Source organism: Dipodomys merriami, unplaced genomic scaffold, assembly GCF_024711535.1.
Source record: "Dipodomys merriami isolate MVZ:Mamm:240054 unplaced genomic scaffold, mDipMer1.0.p SCAF_5, whole genome shotgun sequence".
Taxonomy (NCBI): Eukaryota; Metazoa; Chordata; class Mammalia; order Rodentia; family Heteromyidae; genus Dipodomys; species Dipodomys merriami.
The window spans coordinates 59,587,768-59,605,774 of NW_027206068.1; the positions used below are offsets into that span (position 1 = coordinate 59,587,768).

Here is an 18,007-nt window from a genome sequence, read left to right on the forward strand (position 1 = left end):
GATTGTCTCCCCCAAAACGGCCTGTCCTCCATGCCCACTGCTGGCCATGAGACACAACATAGGCCTAGGCACCAAAAATCCTGTGCAGAGGAACACAAAAGTAGAGACAAAATGACGGGCAATGATTGATTTTATCGGATGCATGATGAGATGAGGAGCTTCTGTGCCTGTGCCCTCGCTGCCCCCCTTCAGCCTGCGTACCACCCCAAAATCCCTCCAATAAAAGCCTAACATTGCTGAAGTCAAGCAGAGTAGATGCCATTGCCCACCTCAGTTGGAGAGACTTCTAGAGGGAGGAGGGAAGAGGAAAGAAGGAGGAGGGAGGATGGCAGATGGTATACTCTGGTGAAGAGAAGGGTGGGGGAAATCTCAGTACCGTCCTTGTAGGAGGCTCCTAGGGCACCTGTCCCTGGGGAATAGGGGCCAAAGCAGAAGGCAGAGTCCATATGCAAGGGTTGGGTTAGGGCCCAAGGAAATACCCTTAAAGATAGGAACCATGTTGAGATAAAGGAGAGGGGACTTATATAATATGGGCAGATTTGAATCAAGTCATCAGGATCCTAACTTTCTAAAGCAGACTGGTTGGTAATGACAGTTGTGGGTGTCTTCAGGTTTTCTGTCTCTCCTGCCAATGTATGTGTGTGCGTGTGGGGGGGGACACTTTTGCTGCCATGTGGACATCCATCTCATTATCCACTGTTGGGAAAGGCTATGGAGGCCTTGGGGGATCTCTTCCCATTCAATTCTGGGGTCCACTTATGTCCAGGCATCCCAATGCAGAGGCTCAGTGTCAGACCTCCCCAAGCCTTTTGCTTGTTTCTAGAGCCACGGATCTAATAATGGCAACCTAGAAGCTTCCTTTCCCCTGCAGAAGCCACAGGGGAAATTCTAAGGAAATATGTGTGCTGCTGTGTGGTCCACGCTGAGTTCAAGGTTGATGAGGCATCCCAAGTGGAGCTGGAGGTTCAGGAAATAGAGTTGGGTCAGAAGCTATGCCTTGGTGTGACACACAGAGTAAGTGTGGGACAGGCCTACTTCAGTGGGAAAAGGCAGGGTGTTCATAGGCAATGCTGCAGAGCTGGTTCGTGCCTTTGATGACTGGAACTCCTGCCCCTGATGCCACCCTGACCTCCCCAAACCTACTGTGTGCACAGCTGGCCTCCGTCCACCACCTGCCCCCAGCACGCAGGTCAGAAATGTACATGACTCAATGGTGACATCGTGTGGTCATGATGAGGTACTGCAGCCTGCAGCCTCCACTGTGTACGGGGTGGGGTGAAAAGAAAGGAGAGGGGCAGATGTGGGAAGGAAAGCTGGAGGGAGATGCTGCCCCGTCCAGCTTGACTCAGCCTGCTGTGTCTCCTCTCACAGGGGGTTTCTGGGGTTGTATCCCAGAGCGTTTGACTTTAATTAGCCTTTATCTTGAGTGTCTTAGGTTGGAACTGTGACACTGTTCCCACCAGAAGGCATTATTCAGAAAAGACTCCTGCTTCCAATGATCATGGAAAGAACCAGCACTCCGAAATGGTCCCATCTTCCTTGTGCTAGCTGTGTGACTGCACGTGGCAGTGTCCTCATCTGTAAGCCAGCAATAGCATTGCCTTACAAGGTGGTAGACCCAGTCAGTGAGACAATGTCAATGAATCCCACTGGAGAAAGGAGATCCAGGTCTCTCGGTCTAGTGGACAGATCTGTTTGGCAGCCTGTGCATGGTTGTCCTTCTGTGTGTGTGTGTGTGTGTGTACGTGTGTGATAGAAAGAGACAGACTTGGAGAGTTGTTTGATTGAAACCAGCCATGTCTCCTTCCCCTACAGAGGGCGCTGTCTTTCTGCAGTTCCACTGAGGAAGTGGACCTGACACACTGCAGGTCTTCCAAGTCCTTGGGAAGGAGGAAGGAGATGAGAAAGTAACAGGAATGAAGGAAAGGAAGAAAGAGAGGGTGGGAAGGCAAAGTGGAAAGTCTCTCCAGTTGGCTGATGTCCCCTTCTCTGAGGTTTGAGGTGCCAGCAGTGGCACCTGGGCAAAGCAATCTTCTCTCCCAGGAGACAGAGAGCTGGGATCTGATCCAGGTGGGGCGGCTGATGGAACGCCTTTCTACCAGCCTCCTTCCTTTCCTGGGCCTTGGTTTGTGCATCTCTGAAACTAGAGGAAAATGTTGGACTTCTTCCAGCTCTCCCTTCTCTCAGCTTCCACCTGCTCCCTGCCTAGGCCCACCTCCCACTCCAGCCAGATGGGCGGGAACGGGGGCCTCATGGCTTTCCTTGCAAATGGGGGCTGGGGGCTGCTGAGTGCCTAGAGGAGAATGGAGTGGGCTGGGGATGTTCTGGCCTTGGCAGCTCAGGAGGGCAGGTGGCTGCGAAAGCCCTGCTTTGGGAAAAAGGAGGCTGAGAACCACCCACAGCGCAGACTCACAGGCTATGGGGTAGTTGTGAAAAGTACCTGGGTTATTGCTTTCTGTAATCCTAATGGCATAGACTCTTAAGTACTAAGTCAGAGGTGTTGGCACTTCTGTCAGCACTGCATATGCATGTGCTGGAAGCCCTCCTCCTCCCAGAACACCCTGCAAGTCCTCTCTGTCCATCCCAGAGGTGTCTGGCTCCCGCTGAGTAACTGGGGAGTGAAGGTCACAGAGCCTGCTTGCAGGGAATGGGCAGTTGTAGTCAATACTCACGTTTCACTTATCTGGACTGTACAGCCCCGCCCCCTTCCCACCGACCCCCAGGCCCGTGGTGTCTTCTAATCCCCTTGTCAGCAGCTTTCTTCTCTCCCTGCCTTCTTTTCATAACTTCTTCTCTCCTGTTCTCATTTCTCACTTCTTTTCCTCTTATGCTCCCAGGATATATGTCTTTTCCACCCAGAAACATTTTCAGGTGTCGATCTTCCCTTCACTAGCCCTTAGGGTCTGGTGCCCAACCAGGCAGGTTCATTTGAAGAACCCAGGAGTTCCTTCCCAAATTCCACACTCCTGAGTTCAGCCTTCTAGGGCAGTGGCTCTTGAAGTATGGACAGACCATTTAGTGACCCATAGCTTTATATCACTTAAGATGGTCAGCCTTGGGCTGGGCAGGTGGCTCAGTGGTAGAGTGCTTACCTTGCATGCATGAGGCCCTGGGTTCAATTCCTCAGCACCACATAAGCAAAAAGAAAAAAGCTCGAAGTGGTGCTGTGGCTCAAGAGGTAGAGCACTAGCCTTGAGCTGAAGAGTGGAGGGACAGCGCCCAGGCCCAGAGTTCAGGCCCCACAACCGGACCCCCTTCCCCCAAAAAAGATGGTCAGCCTGGCACAAGCGCGTCACACCTGTAATCCTAGCTACTTAGGAGGCTGAGATCTGAGGGTTGTGGTTTGAAGCAAATCTGGAAAGAAAGTCTGGGAGACTATTATCCAATTTACCGCCACCACCAAAATTAAAAAAAAAAAAAAGCCAGAAGTGGTGCTGTGGCTCAAGTAGTAAGTAAAGTGCCAGTCTTGAACAAAAATGCTCAAGGGCGGCACCCAGGCCATGAGCTCACCTAAAAAGAAGAAGCAAAAGCACATCCTCAGGTCTCAGTGCTAAGGATGAGCCGGAGGTGGTCACCCCTCCCCAGCCCCAGTGAAGGGCAGATTTGCTATCAGCCATGATAGGGGCATTTACACTGTGGTAACTGGCAGAGCCTCTGGATCAGTGCTTGTTTTTCTTTTCAGAGAGCCTGTTGTTCAACCATTCCCAGAACACCACTGGAGCCCAGCCAGACCTACTGAGTCAGAAACTTCGACGCTTTCCAGATGATTCTGATGCACACTTAAGAATGAGGATCACTGTTCCAGCCCTGGTAGAATCCTGAAAAAGAAAGGAATCAGGAGGTTAGCAATGGAAAAGCAAGATGCTGGGGGTGGCCAAGGAGTAGGGTTTCGTAAGAACATTTTGGGAAAAGTAAAGAAATGAGAGGAAAGTAAACCAGACCATGGGGCTTCTCTGAATGGAGAGGCAATAAGGCACTTGACATGAGGTCTCTCTGGGTAGAGCTGCGACCTCCAGCACCACCAGGTTGGATCAGCTGACCTCATACATTTTACATGCATCTGGATGAGGGAGCTGGGGTCAATTTCCCTGACCCTCGAGGTCAGAGAATTGGCTGAATAAATAATGTCCCTTTAGACACATATTTCTGCAACAAAGTAAAACACATTTTTGTATTTCATTAGAGATAGAAGAAAGGGAATCCAAAGAAGTTCCTTTCAGGGAAGGCTTGGAAATTAGGAATCTCATTTCTCATCTAAAGCAGCCTTCATTGCTCCCCTAAGTGTGGGCAAAATGCCTCTTTCTTTTCCTTTTCTTCGGCGCTGAAACACTTCAAATACACAGTGAAGCCCAAGGGAAAATAGAACAAAATCTGTACCCATCAAAAGAAATAGCAAATGCTAACATTTCTCCCCCTCCTTTCTCTTTCTCTCTTCCCTATCTCTCTCTCTTTCAGAAATAAGACCTGATAGACACAGTTAAAGTCTTTTGGTGACCCTTTTGTCCTTCCAAATAGCCAGCAAGTGCCCTGAAATGGGAGTGCCTACCATATTACTCCCAAATTATCCCTGGTAAAGCTCTGAGTGCTTTTTAATTTACATAAACAGGGTCACACTGACCCTGTCTTTCCGGAACTTGCTTTTTACATCTAAATATCGTGTGTCCAAGGTCAATACATGTTGATGGGTAGAGTTCTAGCACATTCATTTTATCTGCTAAGTCACATCAATTGTACAATTCATCCACTCACCTACTGTCTGTCCTGGTTTGAATGCCCAGTGTACCCTATGGAGCACGTGCTGAAATGTGATTACCACTGTGGCAGTATTGGGTGGGTTCTTTCAGAGTGATTGGGTTGAAGAAGGTCCTGTCCAGCTGGGTGCTGGTGGCTCACGCCTGTAATCCTAGCTACTCAGGGGGCTGAGATCTGAGGATTGTGGTTCAGAACCAGCCCGAGCAGGAAAGTCCTTGAGACTTATCTCCAGAAAACCAGAAGTGGCACTGTGGCTCAAGTGGTAGAGTGCTTACCTTGAGTCGAAGAGCTCAAGGACAGCGCGCAGGCCCAGAGTTCAAGCCTCATGACCAAGGAAAAAAAAAAAAAAAAGGTCCTGTCCTCTGAATGGAATCTGCCTATAGGTGAATGGATTAGCACAAGGAAGACTTAGTTTTATAACTGTGAGCTCTCACAGTTGCAGTTGTGATCCGAGGTACCCAAGAGGTTGCAATGAGAGTATTGCAAGTTCAAGACCAGCTTGAGTATCCTAGAATGATCTCCTCTCAAAATAAAATAAGAAAAAAATGACTGGGGGGTGTAGATCAGTGGTTCTGGGTTCAATTCCCCAATGATATCACTACCCGAAGGGAAAAAATGTGTTCTCTCTCTATCTTGTCGGATCTTGCCATGTGCTGTCCTCTGTCATATGACTTAGCCAAGGTGCCAAGCAGATGCCAGCACAATGCACTTGGGCTTCTCAGCTTCCAGACTGCAAGCTAGCTAAAGAAATGTATATAATAAATTATATGTAAACCAGATATATGTTATCTTTAAGTCGATGTACAAAGGATTTTCCATTCAACAAAAGGTAAATTTCTATTTTTTTTGTAAATTATTCACAATTTTGGCTTGTTTTGTATTCAAACCCCAGTCCCACTGGGGTCTGAACTCCAAGCCTTAACTTTGCCTAACAAGCATTCTGCCACTTGAGCCACACCTCTGGCCCTTCTTGCTTTGTAGGTCATTATTCAGATAAGGTCTCTCACTTGTTGCCTGGATGACCTTGGACTGTGATTCTTCTACTTATGCTCCCAGAGTAACTGGGATTACAAGTATGCTGGGTGAGGGCTCTCACGAACTTTTTTGTCTGGACTGGCCTCAAATCACAATCCTCCTAATATCTACCACCTAAGTAATTGGGATTATAGGCGTGAGCCACTGTATCCAGCCTCAGGTATTTGTTTTAGTAGCAAGAAAAATGGGTTAAAACAAAATTGTTGTTTTCAATGTGTTGTCACAAATGATTCCTCAGTGAATGAACATCCTTGAACATGTTTCTCTAGAAAGAAACATTCCCAATTGTAGACATTGTCAGTTTACTCACTGGCTCATCTAAACCACTAACAACTAGCATTGTGTTTTCAAGGTCTATCCATGTTAATGGATGGAGTTCTAGCACATTTTTGACTACTGAGTCTCATTAAACTGTACAACGATTCATCCACTCACTTATTGATGGACATATGAAATAAACACAGTATATCCTAAATTTAGCGAACTTGACTTCTTGAATTGTGTTTTCCCCTCAATTCAAAATCTGTTTTAAGGATTATCTCACTTCTACTCTTTGTTCTTTTACTTTTCCTTAAAAATCTTTGGTCGTAACATTTCTTACCTTTAATGTTTTCTAGAATCTGAACCTAGTGGCCAAGAAGGAGCAATTGGTATATGTGGTACAGGGGAGAGTTGAGAGTTTGTACAAATGTGACTTTACCTGTGTAAGTGTGGTACATGGTGGAGTTGAGTGTGTGTACATGTGTGACCTTTTGTGTCTGTGTTTGTTTGCATCTTTGTATCAAAATCAAGGAAGGAAAAGAACTGAGAAGGGCAAGACTTCCAGAACATCTCTGCAGCAATGCATCAACCCCAAGAAAGGAAGTACCCAATAGAACCTCAAACCCATGCTCAAACTGCTGATCGTTTCCTCCCTTTCATTTGCTGTAGGTTAGGGGAAGCGTTGTCCTAGGATGTCCCCTTATGTTTTCATCTTCTTGGCTTCCCTACATCTACCAAGCCCCAACCTTCTCTAAACTGTATAGACCAGGGAAGAAGGAAAGAGGTGCAGCCTAAGGGGGTGAGGCAGCCCCATGTGTTCATCTAGGGTAAAGGGCTGGCTTTGGCTCCAAGCCTGAGTTCTCTGTCTGTGCCAAAGACTGCTCCTGCCTCTGGGCCTTGGGGATGAACAACTGCCAAAGTCCTAGACTGGGCAGTGACAGTGGACCGCCTAGGTCTTGGCGATTGACTCTGGGCCCCAGGGCCAGACACAGCTGGTCTGGACTTTCTTCCCCCATAAGCCCTAAACTAGGTAGATTTAAGTCCTCTTAAATGGACTTGAATAAAGGGGTGGAGGTGATTAAAGGGACCATCACCAAACTGCTTGTCTTAAACCAAAGACATTCAAGAGGCAGAAATTTGAAGTAAAGAAAAAGGTACATTCACAGTTTCATAGATGAATTAAGGACTTTGATGCAAGGACTAGTTTTGTTGGGATACACCTGTCCCACCCCTCTCCCCTGCCTATCCACATACACCACCACCACCACACACACACACACAATATGGCCTGCAAGTGTTTGTTTGAAGGGGACATTTATCCTTAACCAAAAAGGTGGTGGCTGAAAACCTTGACTTCCTTGAACTCCTTTTAGTTCTGAACACTCTTGTCTCTAACTGATGGCTTATTTTAGGCAGGCGGTATACCTATGTGCACTCAGGACCTCACCTCGAAGACCTGCCCACCAGCCAGTGAGAACACACTGAGATGATGTCATTCTATCCTGGCTCCCAGCCTGGCAGGGGAGGATGGGACACTCTGGGGAAAAGAGCCGGTAAGTAATGAATGCCATCACTGGTGTTGGTAAAGAAGTGGTGAAGGGCAAATGAGTCAGCAGCAAGCTTAAGCAATGAACAATTGCACCACGGGTGTTTCTCAAATTCTTTTCTACTTTTAGAAAGCATGCAATGCCATTCAGTGGGCATCTTGATTCTGAAATAGCTACGGAAAATGTTAAAAATGTTGTGGGTGAAGATGTGCCCATGATGACCTCTTTTCTGAAACAATAGTAAAGGATTGTGCTGTGAGTCCTTAAATCATGTAAGCAAGCTGTTCCATGGCTTCCTCATCTGTGACACGAGAGGGAATGTATGAAAAATATCTCTGGAGGTTCCAGCCTAACATTCTGAGAATTGATGTGAAGCTTACATAGTCAGTACTCAAGACCATGCCCACACAAGGCCAAGGCCACTGGCCAGATCAGTTAGTGTGAACGAAATGTTCTCTCCAATCAATTCTTTGGCACAGGCTCACTAAAACAACCAGTTAATTGGCACTGTTTTTCATTTCACAACGGACTGGCTACATCATGAGCTGCCATGGTGGTGACCTGTCATGCTGTGTTCCTGGAGAAGTTATGAGATATGTCATAGGCAAGTGGCTACAAATAAATTATTGATGGTTTTGAGGGTTGATGACTTTTTTTTAAATCAATTAGAACAGACTCAATGTAACCCTATAATACTGCTTATGTCAGCCACTTGTGTCTGACTTGTGTCCCCATGTGAAAGGATAAGATATGGAACTTCAAAGGGTAGACAGACAGGGATTGCTATAGCCCTGAGAGTAGAGGGTGCCCATAGGAGGGTGTGTTGGCCAGCATGTGAATGTCACCTGCAACACCTTCAGATGACTGACAGAGACCCCTGAGGCATGGTTGCACATTAAGTCACTGAATCTCCATACTGCAGAACAATCCGATCCACGTGTGGTGAGACTCAACTTTGTAATCTTAGTTAGTTGGGAGGCAGAGATCTGAGGATAGCAGTTTGAGGCCAGCCACAGAGCAGAAGTTTGTGATACTCCATCTCCATCAGTTCCTAGGTATGCTGAAGCAATCTGTGATTCCCAATGACACAAGGAAACATAAAGAGAAGGATCACAGTCCAGACTAGCCAGGGCATAAAGTGAGATCCTACCTTGAAAATAACCAATACAAAAGGGGGCTGGAATGTGTTTCTAACGCATTTATAAGATTATCTCTTTGTTGCTTTGTATGTCCCTCCCCCACAGTATAACCCCTGCTTTCACTATATTTCATGTCAGTATAACTTGTGGAGGAGATGGGGAAAAAACCAGTTGTTTAAGGATACAGGTGGACCTGTTGCAACAATGAGAAGTACAAGTTGTCGTGTCCAAAACGAGCTTTACAACGTTGGTGCGGGGGGGGGGTGGGGGGGGGGGAAGGAGAAGGATTGGGATGGGGGGGAGGGGGGAGGCTGGGAAGGGATGTGAAGGGTAAACAAAGGAGGAGGCTGCAATGCTTGGTAAGAAATGTATGCATTATCCTGCCAATGTAATTGTAACCCCTCTGTACAGTATGTTCACAAATAAAATTAAATTAAATTAAAAAAAAGGGGGGGCTGGAGGTGTGGCTCAAGAGGTAGAGCACTTACCTAGCAAGTGTTAGGCCCTGAGTTCAATTCCTGGTCCTACCAATAGAAAAGGAAAGGAAAAATTAGAAGAGAAAGATTCCACCCCTTATCTATACATTGCTGAGAAAGAAAAGGGAATGAATGAAATGAAACTGTTTTTGTGAGCATTTAGGTGCCAACCCCTTTGGAGATCCCAAACCAGACACTTAAAGCAGCACCTGTTCACCAGGTACTGTGCCTCTTTGGCTGTACTGGGGGCTCATGATTGTATTTCCTCCCTCTTATATGGAAGAATCGGGCCACAGAGTTGTGGGCAGAAGTGACATGTGCTAATCCAGCACCAGGGCATTCTGCTTTAAAAGCTCTCTCTCCCTCCAGTGTGGGGACTGGCAACAGCCTGGTACTCCTCCATCACCCCAAGACCTTGAGCGCGGTGCAGAAACTCCAGCTGCAGCATGGAGGATATAGCCACGCTGTGCTGTTATAAGACACCAAAATTTTGGGGTCATGCATAATTGCAGCAACAGCCAATTTTGTGCTGACTCCTGCAATGTTTTATATAATATGACATGGTAGAAAAATGTGAGCTTTGAAGACAGAAAGTCTGAGGCTGGGCTTTTAACAGCTACTGGCTGTGGACAAATCCCTTAACAGATTTTAATTGAACTTTGCTTCTTTCTCTAAAAAGTGGTAGTTATCCATAGCTAAGATATGGTACCAACCCAACTGCCCCTAAGTGGGATGAGTGGATCAAGAAAATGTGGTATATACACAATGGAATTCTATGCTTCCATCACAAAGAATGACACTGCCCCATTCGTAAGGAAATGGAAAGACTTGGAAAAAGTTATATAAGCGAAGTAAGTCAGACCCAAAGAAACATAGGCTGCATTCTTTCCCTCATTTGTAATAACTGGAATATGTCTAGGATATTCTTAGGAGAGGATCACGATGGCTCAATAGCTATGTGCATATGACTGTATAAAATGTTGCTTATTGAAATGAACTCCAAGAAACGGAAACAAGAGGAGTTTGTGTTGTTGTTTGGTTGGTTTTTACCAGTCCTGGGGCTTGAACTCTGGGCTTGGGAGCTGTCCCTGGGCTCCTTTTGCTCAAGGCTAGCACTCTACCACTTGGAGCCACAGCACCACTTCCGGCTTTTTCTGTGATGAATTGGAGATAAGAGTCTCATGGTTTTTCCTGCCCAGGCTGGCTTTGAACCACAGTCCTTAGCTCTTAGTCTCCTGAGTAGCTAGGATTATAGGTGTGAGCTACCAGTACCTGGCTGAACAAGAGGTTTTTTTTATTGTACTGGCTGCAGTTATTTCTTTTGTCTCCCTTGGTTTATTCCCTGTTGTCACTGTTTTTGATTTCTGTACCCTTTGTCATATGTAAGTTTATTGGATTTGGGGAAGGGAAGGGGAATAACAAACTAGGGGACAAAGGGGTAAACCAATTCAACAGTGATACTCACTAGCCCATATGTTTGAAATGAACTTTACACCCTGTGGGAAAGGGCGATCAGGAGATGAGGAGAGGAAAAAGTGGGAGAAAATAAGGGAGGGAGGGGGTAACACTGATCAAAATGAAATGTATTCATTATCTGACTTATGTAACTGTAATCCCTCTGTACATAACAATAAAATTTAAATCTAAAAAAAAATAAAAGATATACCAGGCCTCAAAAAGTGGAGTCATGATTCCTGTCTCATAATGCTTTTTTATTAGGTTTGGGAATAGTAGGCATAACATACCTGGTACAGGATTTGGCACCCAGGAAATGCTTGATTGGGATTATTTTTATTTTACATGGTCCTCAAACTAACCCTGGGAGAAAAGGGAGCATGTGGGGGGGGGATAAGAGAAAGATAATTCATTATGTTGTTTCTGAGATGCCCTAAAAGGCAGAGCAAGTCCCTAGGATGCCATTTACAAGTTAGCCTTTTTATTGCCAGAGGAAAGGCAGAGTCTACTTATGGGAATGATGATTGACACCTTCAGCATATAAAACAAAAATTCAGCCGGAGAGTGGGTTCCTATCTACAAGTCTCACTGAAGCTTGTTGTTCTATTGTGTGGAGTGCCAGCCCAGGCCTTTCCCCCAGGTCCAATGGGCTAAACTCTTCTCTTAAATTAGCTTATTAGTATGATGGTGCCTGCTTCGGCTGGCTCAGCCAGGATCTAGGAATGTTCTAGAAAGTGAAATGAGGAAGAAGGATGAGCCATAGATTTTCTGTTAGGGCAAGAGGGGACTAGGGGCCCCTCCTTTCTGGTTACCCCCTTCCCCCTTCCATCTTCCCTTCCTACTAAGCCTGAGAGAGGAACAGGAATAAATTGGGAAGGAGGTAGGGACCATTCCAATTCTGTGTAGCTCTTCCCTCACTATGTCTTTTGTTCTGAAAACTGTTAAGTTCATGATGCCATTCCTACTGCTATTTAATTTGGTAGAGTTTGTGAGTTCCAAGCTCAGACTTCTCCAAGGTCTGCTCCCAGATCATTGTTCTTCTCTGAAATACCACATCCTGGCCGAGAACGTGGAATCCTAAGCATTCAATGGTCTGTCCCCTGGGACTCCTCAGTTCTGCCTCTGGGGTGAAAGCTGCTAGGACATAACACACATGTGGAGCACAGGCTCTCAGGGCCTAAGGAGACTTGACCACCACCTCAGACACCTGCCATCAGCTGGAAGTCAGAAAGGAAATAGTTGTTAAGGCCCCTACAGCCTTTGTTAAATAAATAGTAATAAAGAAGAAGAATAAAGAAATGGATTATGGGTATGGCTCAAGTAATAGAGCAATTGCCTAGTAAATGCAAGGCTCTGTATTCAAACCCCCAGTGCTACCATTAAGGAGAGAGAGAGACAGAGAGACAGAGACAGAAAGAGACAGAGAGAGACAGAGACAGAGAGAGAAAGAAAGATAGAAAGAGGCTAGGAAGGTGGGTTGGTGGTAGAGTGCTTGCCTAACATGCATGAAGCCCTGGGTTTGATTCTTCAGTACTATATGCACAGAAAAAGCTGGAAGTGGCACTGTGGCTTGAGTGGTAGAGCACTAGCCTTGAGCAAAAGAAGCTCAGGGACAGTGCCCAGGCCCTGAATTCAAGCCCAAGGACTAGAAAAAAAAGGTAGAGAGGGGCTGGGAAGGTGGCTCAGTGGTAGAGTGCTTGCCTTACATGCATGAGGCCCTGTGTTCGATTCCTTAGCACCACATAAACAGAAAAAGTTGGAAGTGGTGTTGTAGCTCAAGTGGTAGAGTAGTAGTCTTGAGCTGAAGAGCTGAGGGACATTTAACCAGGCCCAGAGTTCAGGCCCCACAACCAACAACAAAAAAAAAAAAGGGAGAGAGAGAGAAAGAGAGAGAGAGAGAGAGAGAGAGAGAGAGAGAGAGAGAGAGAGAGAGAGAGAGAGAGAGAGAGAGAGAGAGATTCTCACTCCTAGACAAAGTACCACATGCTTGTGCACATGATTCCGTCACCCACCATCAGTGTGACCCTGACTTGCTCTTGATTAACTTTGACTTCTCCATGCAGGCCAAGATCTATGGGAAATAGAGTGGAATAACTCTGATCTCCAGCAGATGGGTAATTTCTCTGTAACAGGCACTTTTGCTAGAAAGCACTGACTCCCTCCTTATTAACTAAAACAGAAGAAAAGCTTGACATCTCTGCCTCCACTTTATATCTGTGTTCCATGCTCTGACTGTTTTCTGTTTTGTTTTGTTTTTGTTTTTGTTGTTCTTGTTTGATGTGTATATAATAGTCCGGGTGTGCGTATACTGAATTCAGGGCCTAGACACTGTCCATGAGCTTTTATGCTTAAGACTAATGCTTTACCACTTGAGCCACAGCTCCACTTTCTGGCTCTTTTGGTAGTTAATTGGAGATGTGCCTCACAGACTTTACTACCCAGGCTGGCTTCAAACCAGATCTGTAGATCTCAGCTTTCTGAGTAGCTAAGATTACAGGCATGAGCCACTGGCACTGCTCCTTTTTTTTTTTTGGTCAGTCATGGGGCCTGAACTCTGGGCTTGGGAGCTGTCCCTCAGCTCTTCAGCTCAAGGCTAACGCTCTACCACTTGAGCCACAGAGCCACTTCCAGCTTTTTCTGCGTATGTGGTACTGAGGAATTGAACACAGGGCCTCATGCATTCAAGGCAAACACTATCTCTAAGCCACTTTCCCACTCTTCTAAACACCAGAGTTTTAAGCTTCAGATCCAAACTCCAGGACTTTGAGCCACTTGCTCCTTCATGCCCAATAAAAAGATGATAATGTCAAGAGCAGAGAAAGGAGATTAATTAAGTGGCATAAGCAGCAATGGAAGCCGGTAAAGCAAACATTTGCCCATCTTCAGCCATTTTCAAGGTACAGACATGAACTTTAGGTTACATAGACAAAGAATTTGGGGGCTAGGGGTTAGGAGTATGTATGAGTAGTTCCAGTCACAAGTGTGTTCTGGTGAGTCATTATCTCTGTTCTCCTTTTGGAGGGGGCTCTGGAGAAGAAGTTATTACCTCTGTCATAGCAATCTGGTGGAGATGAACTTGTCATGAGGATTTACTTCCTTGGGGTTTCCTCCATCCATGTGGTAAAGATGGTATACATAAAGTCCTGCAGAGAGTAGGTAAAGCATAGACAGAGGGAAAATGGAAGCCAAGAGGCCAAGCTTTTCTCCTGTTTTGACTGAATTCATGGTCCCAAATAAGGAGTCAGTGCTCTTCAGTGCTCAGCACAAGTAATTTAAGTACCCGTTATTTATTGCAGAATATATTGTTTATTATTGCAGAATAATCACCTTGGAATCCAGTAAGAATAGGAAAATCAGGAAGGCTTACCAATGCCTGTATTAGCTATGTATGGATTTGTAGGGGTAAAGCATGATGCAAAGGGAAATTAGATTGTGATATTGAGTCTAGGTGTTGGGGAAGAAGTCAACCTAATTTTGAACAAGATCCCAGCTTATACCCTGACCCAGACTAAAATCTATAAATTGGGTTTCTGTGACCCTAAGAAGGACAAGTGGCTGGGAAGGTGGCTTAGTGGTAGAGCGCTTGCCTCATATGCATGAGGCCCTGGGTTTGATTCCTCAGCACCACATAAACAGAAAAAGCCAGAAATGGTGCTGTGGCTCAAATGGTAGAGTGCTAGCCTTGAGCTGAAGAGCTGAGGAACAGCACTGGGGCCCAGAGTTCAAGCCCCATGACCGACAAAAGAAGGAGGAAGAGGAGGAGGAGGAGGAGGACAATTAGTGTGTCCAGAAGCACTTGAAGTAACTATTAAGAGCTAGGTAAAAATATTTAGAAGCTATAGGGGCCACTTTTAAAACCTCCAGGAACTTGCAATCTATTATGGTGGAAATATTTGTACCATGGGAATTTATACCATGGAAATTGGCAAACCCTATAAGTTAAGGGCCACTTATGATCTTAATCACTATTGTTCTAGTTCTCATTCTTCTCTCCCCTGTTCCCATGTGTGTGTGTGTGTGTGTGTGTGTGTGCATGCGTGTGCGTGTGTGTGTGCATGCGTGTGCGCGTGCACGTGCACATGTACGCACCAATCTTGGGGCTTGAACTGAAGGCCCGGGTGCCATTGCTGAGCTTTTTTTGCTCAAAGCTAGTGCTCTACCACTTGAGCTACAGCTCCACTTCTGACTTTTTTAAATCCTTAATTGGAGATAAAAGTCTCATAAACTTTCCTGTCCGGGGTTGGCTTTGAACCATGATTCTTAGATCTCCTTAGTAGCTAGAAATACACGCTCTTCATTCTTCAAGTTCTTATCTTTTTTTTTTTTTTAAAGAGCAAGTTTACCAGGGTTTGTGTGGTTTCTAGTCTAGAGGGGGAATGGGATCAGAGGAATGAGTATTGAATATAGAATAGAACCCACTGGAACCTTCCATAACTTTGAAGACTCTTCAGAAAAGAAACATTTACTTTTAGCATTGAAAAAAGAATTCTGATCAAATAGAGGGCTGAGGCTTCAGTCACTGAGATTTTAAATTTAAAAGCTTTGGCTGAAGTAAAAATTGCATGTAAATGCCAGGTTGTATAGAGCCGTAGGGGTCTGCAGTAATGTTCTAAAAAAGGCCTTTATTAACTGCTCAGTGGGGCAGTGGTTCCCATTGATGTGGCTTGGGTGAGGGAGGGAACAACTCCAGCCCTGTAGAGGGGAAGACACCTGGCTTATAGCTCATTGTGCCCATTGCTTCTGGGCTGCTGTAGGTGGGACAGGGAGCTTTTCGAATCTGTTATGAACTGCACTGTGTCTTTGCAGAACTCCTTACCCTTAATGGTCTATATTTGGGTAATTACGGCTATATGAAGTCATAAGGATATGATCCTAATCCAAGCTGATTGGTATCTTTACAGAAGGAGGAAATTTGGGCTCCCAGTGAAACACAGGAAGGGAAAAGGCCTCGTGGAAACACAGATGCTTGTCTGTTAGCCAAGGGAGAGGCTTCAGCAGAAATCATCTCTGTGGTACCCTGATCCTGAATTCCCAGTCTCCAGAATGATGAGAATATGAATTTCAGTTGTTTAAGCCTCCTAGTACCTAGCATTCTGTGATGGCAGCTAGCTGACTAATCTAGCTACAAATCCAGATTGCCTGCTTTCTGCTTTCATTTGCTTGTTGATCTTACTCAGAGGATTAATCAACACCCTTCCACACACTTTTTTGAAGACCTTCCTATGGGGCCCTACCAGTGGAATCAGAACTCAGTAGGTTCCCATAGGGGCAAAAGCCAGAGTAAGTAAGGGTAGACCCCAGCTCTGCCAGATTCTACCTGCTGTGCTGTGAGCAAATCCTCTTCCCCTCTCTGCCTCTGTGACCTCATCTGTAAAATGGGGGCAAAGTATCCTCCTCATTCATGGGATTTTTTGGGGGGGTCCGGTTGTGGGGCCTGAACTCTGGGCCTGGGCACTGTCCCTCAGCTCTTCAGCTCAAGGCTAGCGCTTCACCATTGAGCCACTTCCGGCTTTTTTCCTTTTGCTTATGTGGTGCTGAGGAATCGAACCCAGGGCCTCAGGCATGCAAGGCAAGCGCTCTGCCACTGAGCCAACTTCCCAGCCCCTCATTCATGGGATTATGAGAAACACTGGGCAAGAGCTCAGGGGGCAGTCTCTCTTAGGGCAAAACCAGCCTGGGCGGGCTCAGATGGGCTGCCTTCCCTAGCACTAGAGGTAGGGGCACTCCAGGGATAGGAATAGGGGTACCTGACAAGGCAGGGTCTTTCTTATCCAAGTGACCTGCTCTATGGGGGAGCAGATGGCACCAAGGACCTCCCCTGTTAAATTCTTGCCTTCTCTCCCCATTCCTGTTGTTTTTAGACATGATGAGCTCTTCGAAGAGAACACCATGTATCTTAATAAATAAGCTAATGAAGGAAAGGTTTCCCAGAGGGCCTGGCTCTCAGCAAGCACTCAATAAATGATAACGATTTCCATCTATACAGCGCCCACAAGCAGTTTTCACGTTATTTCCCAGCACAGCTGTGGCCACAGAATCAAGGCATAATTTGGATACTGCTGTTAAGACCAGCACCAGGTAGCTTCATTCACCAATTAGGTTTGGTCTTACTGTGTAGAAGAGTTCCATTCATGCCAAAGGCTTCTCCAAGTGCTTTCCATACCCTCAGGATCAAACAGACAACCCTCCCCCAAGCACAACCTCCACAGATACAGGAAATTGGCACAGCCTAGATGGTGGTTCTTCCTGATTGGTCCTTCTGATGTACCTCTGTGGCTTTCCTGAGCTCTAACTCCTTGACTTCCAACTTTTCCCCTGCAAGTCTCAAGAAGAGCATTGGGAACATGGTGAGGGAGTAGTGAGCCGGTGAGGGGGCAGGAGGCAGTGCCAGACTTGACTGCTACTGTGACTGCTTAAGAACAGGGCTCTGCTTTTAGGTGACCTGAACCCAGGAATAATGAGCTACGTGATTATGAGCGTTGGTCTTCTTATTCAGTGCTGTGACATTTAGACCATTGGCTTTGTATCTGACTACCCAGGGGCCACCACTGATGTTGACAAAAGTGCCTTCAGCACTTTTCATATCACCTGGGACCTTGCTGAGCACTCAGGGAACGCAGGTAGAAGTCACTTTGTATCTCCACGTTGCCTCCTGCTTCAAGTTACCACACAAGTCATATTGTGGAACGGCCTGTTTGTAACCACCAAAAAGCAGGTTTTGCAGAGTCAGTCAAGTGACATCAAGGGTCAGTTTATAATCTAACTTCATTTGGGGCCTGTTTACTAAAAGATCTTTCTTGACAAGAGCTGAGGCTGAGAAAGGAAATCAACAAAATCTTCCTGCTGACTCAGAAAATGGCAGTCATGAGTTTGGAACCTTCTGAAGAAATCACACCTTACTGTAATTTACTCTTTCTCTCTACAGACTATAGAGAAGTGGAATTAAGACCAAGAAGTCAGAAAGAAAACAAGTTTTCAGAGAAGTTGTAAGAGGTCAAGAATGAGTCCTTATTTAGACACCAGAGATCAAAGTTTGGCAAGAAACTATAGACCAGGAGCTTGGTCTTGGCAATTCTGACTAGACCTAACACACACCTAAGAAAATTAAAAGCCTCAGAGTCAAATAACTCTACCCAAGTCTAAAGAAGAACTAGAATTTAATTAAATAAAAGAGTCCAATAAATGAAGAGTCCAATGTATGCCCATGTGTTTTTATTTATTTGGATCAAACTCCAATTTTTTTAATCTTGTTTTAAATAGATACATGTATTTGATAAACTTTGTTCTTGGCTATTTTTATTTTTAAAAATTCTCAGTTTAGACTCATTTAAAGAACACCATT

General features: G+C 45.6%; 1 long non-coding RNA gene across 3 annotated transcripts in view; it reads left to right on the forward strand.

Moving 5' to 3' along the window:
- The window catches only part of LOC138809768 (uncharacterized), a 53,442-nt gene extending 35,657 nt beyond the window's left edge, over positions 1 to 17,785 (forward strand). The window contains exons 6-8 of one of the 3 annotated variants that reach the window (XR_011366939.1): positions 3,683 to 3,841; positions 7,461 to 7,601; positions 17,591 to 17,785. This is a non-coding gene — a long non-coding RNA (uncharacterized lncRNA). Of the gene's footprint in view, positions 1 to 3,682; positions 3,842 to 7,460; positions 8,966 to 17,590 lie in introns of those variants that run through there. The other 2 variants (XR_011366940.1, XR_011366937.1) reach the window with 2 other exon arrangements.
- Positions 17,786 to 18,007: the final 222 nt, after the last annotated feature.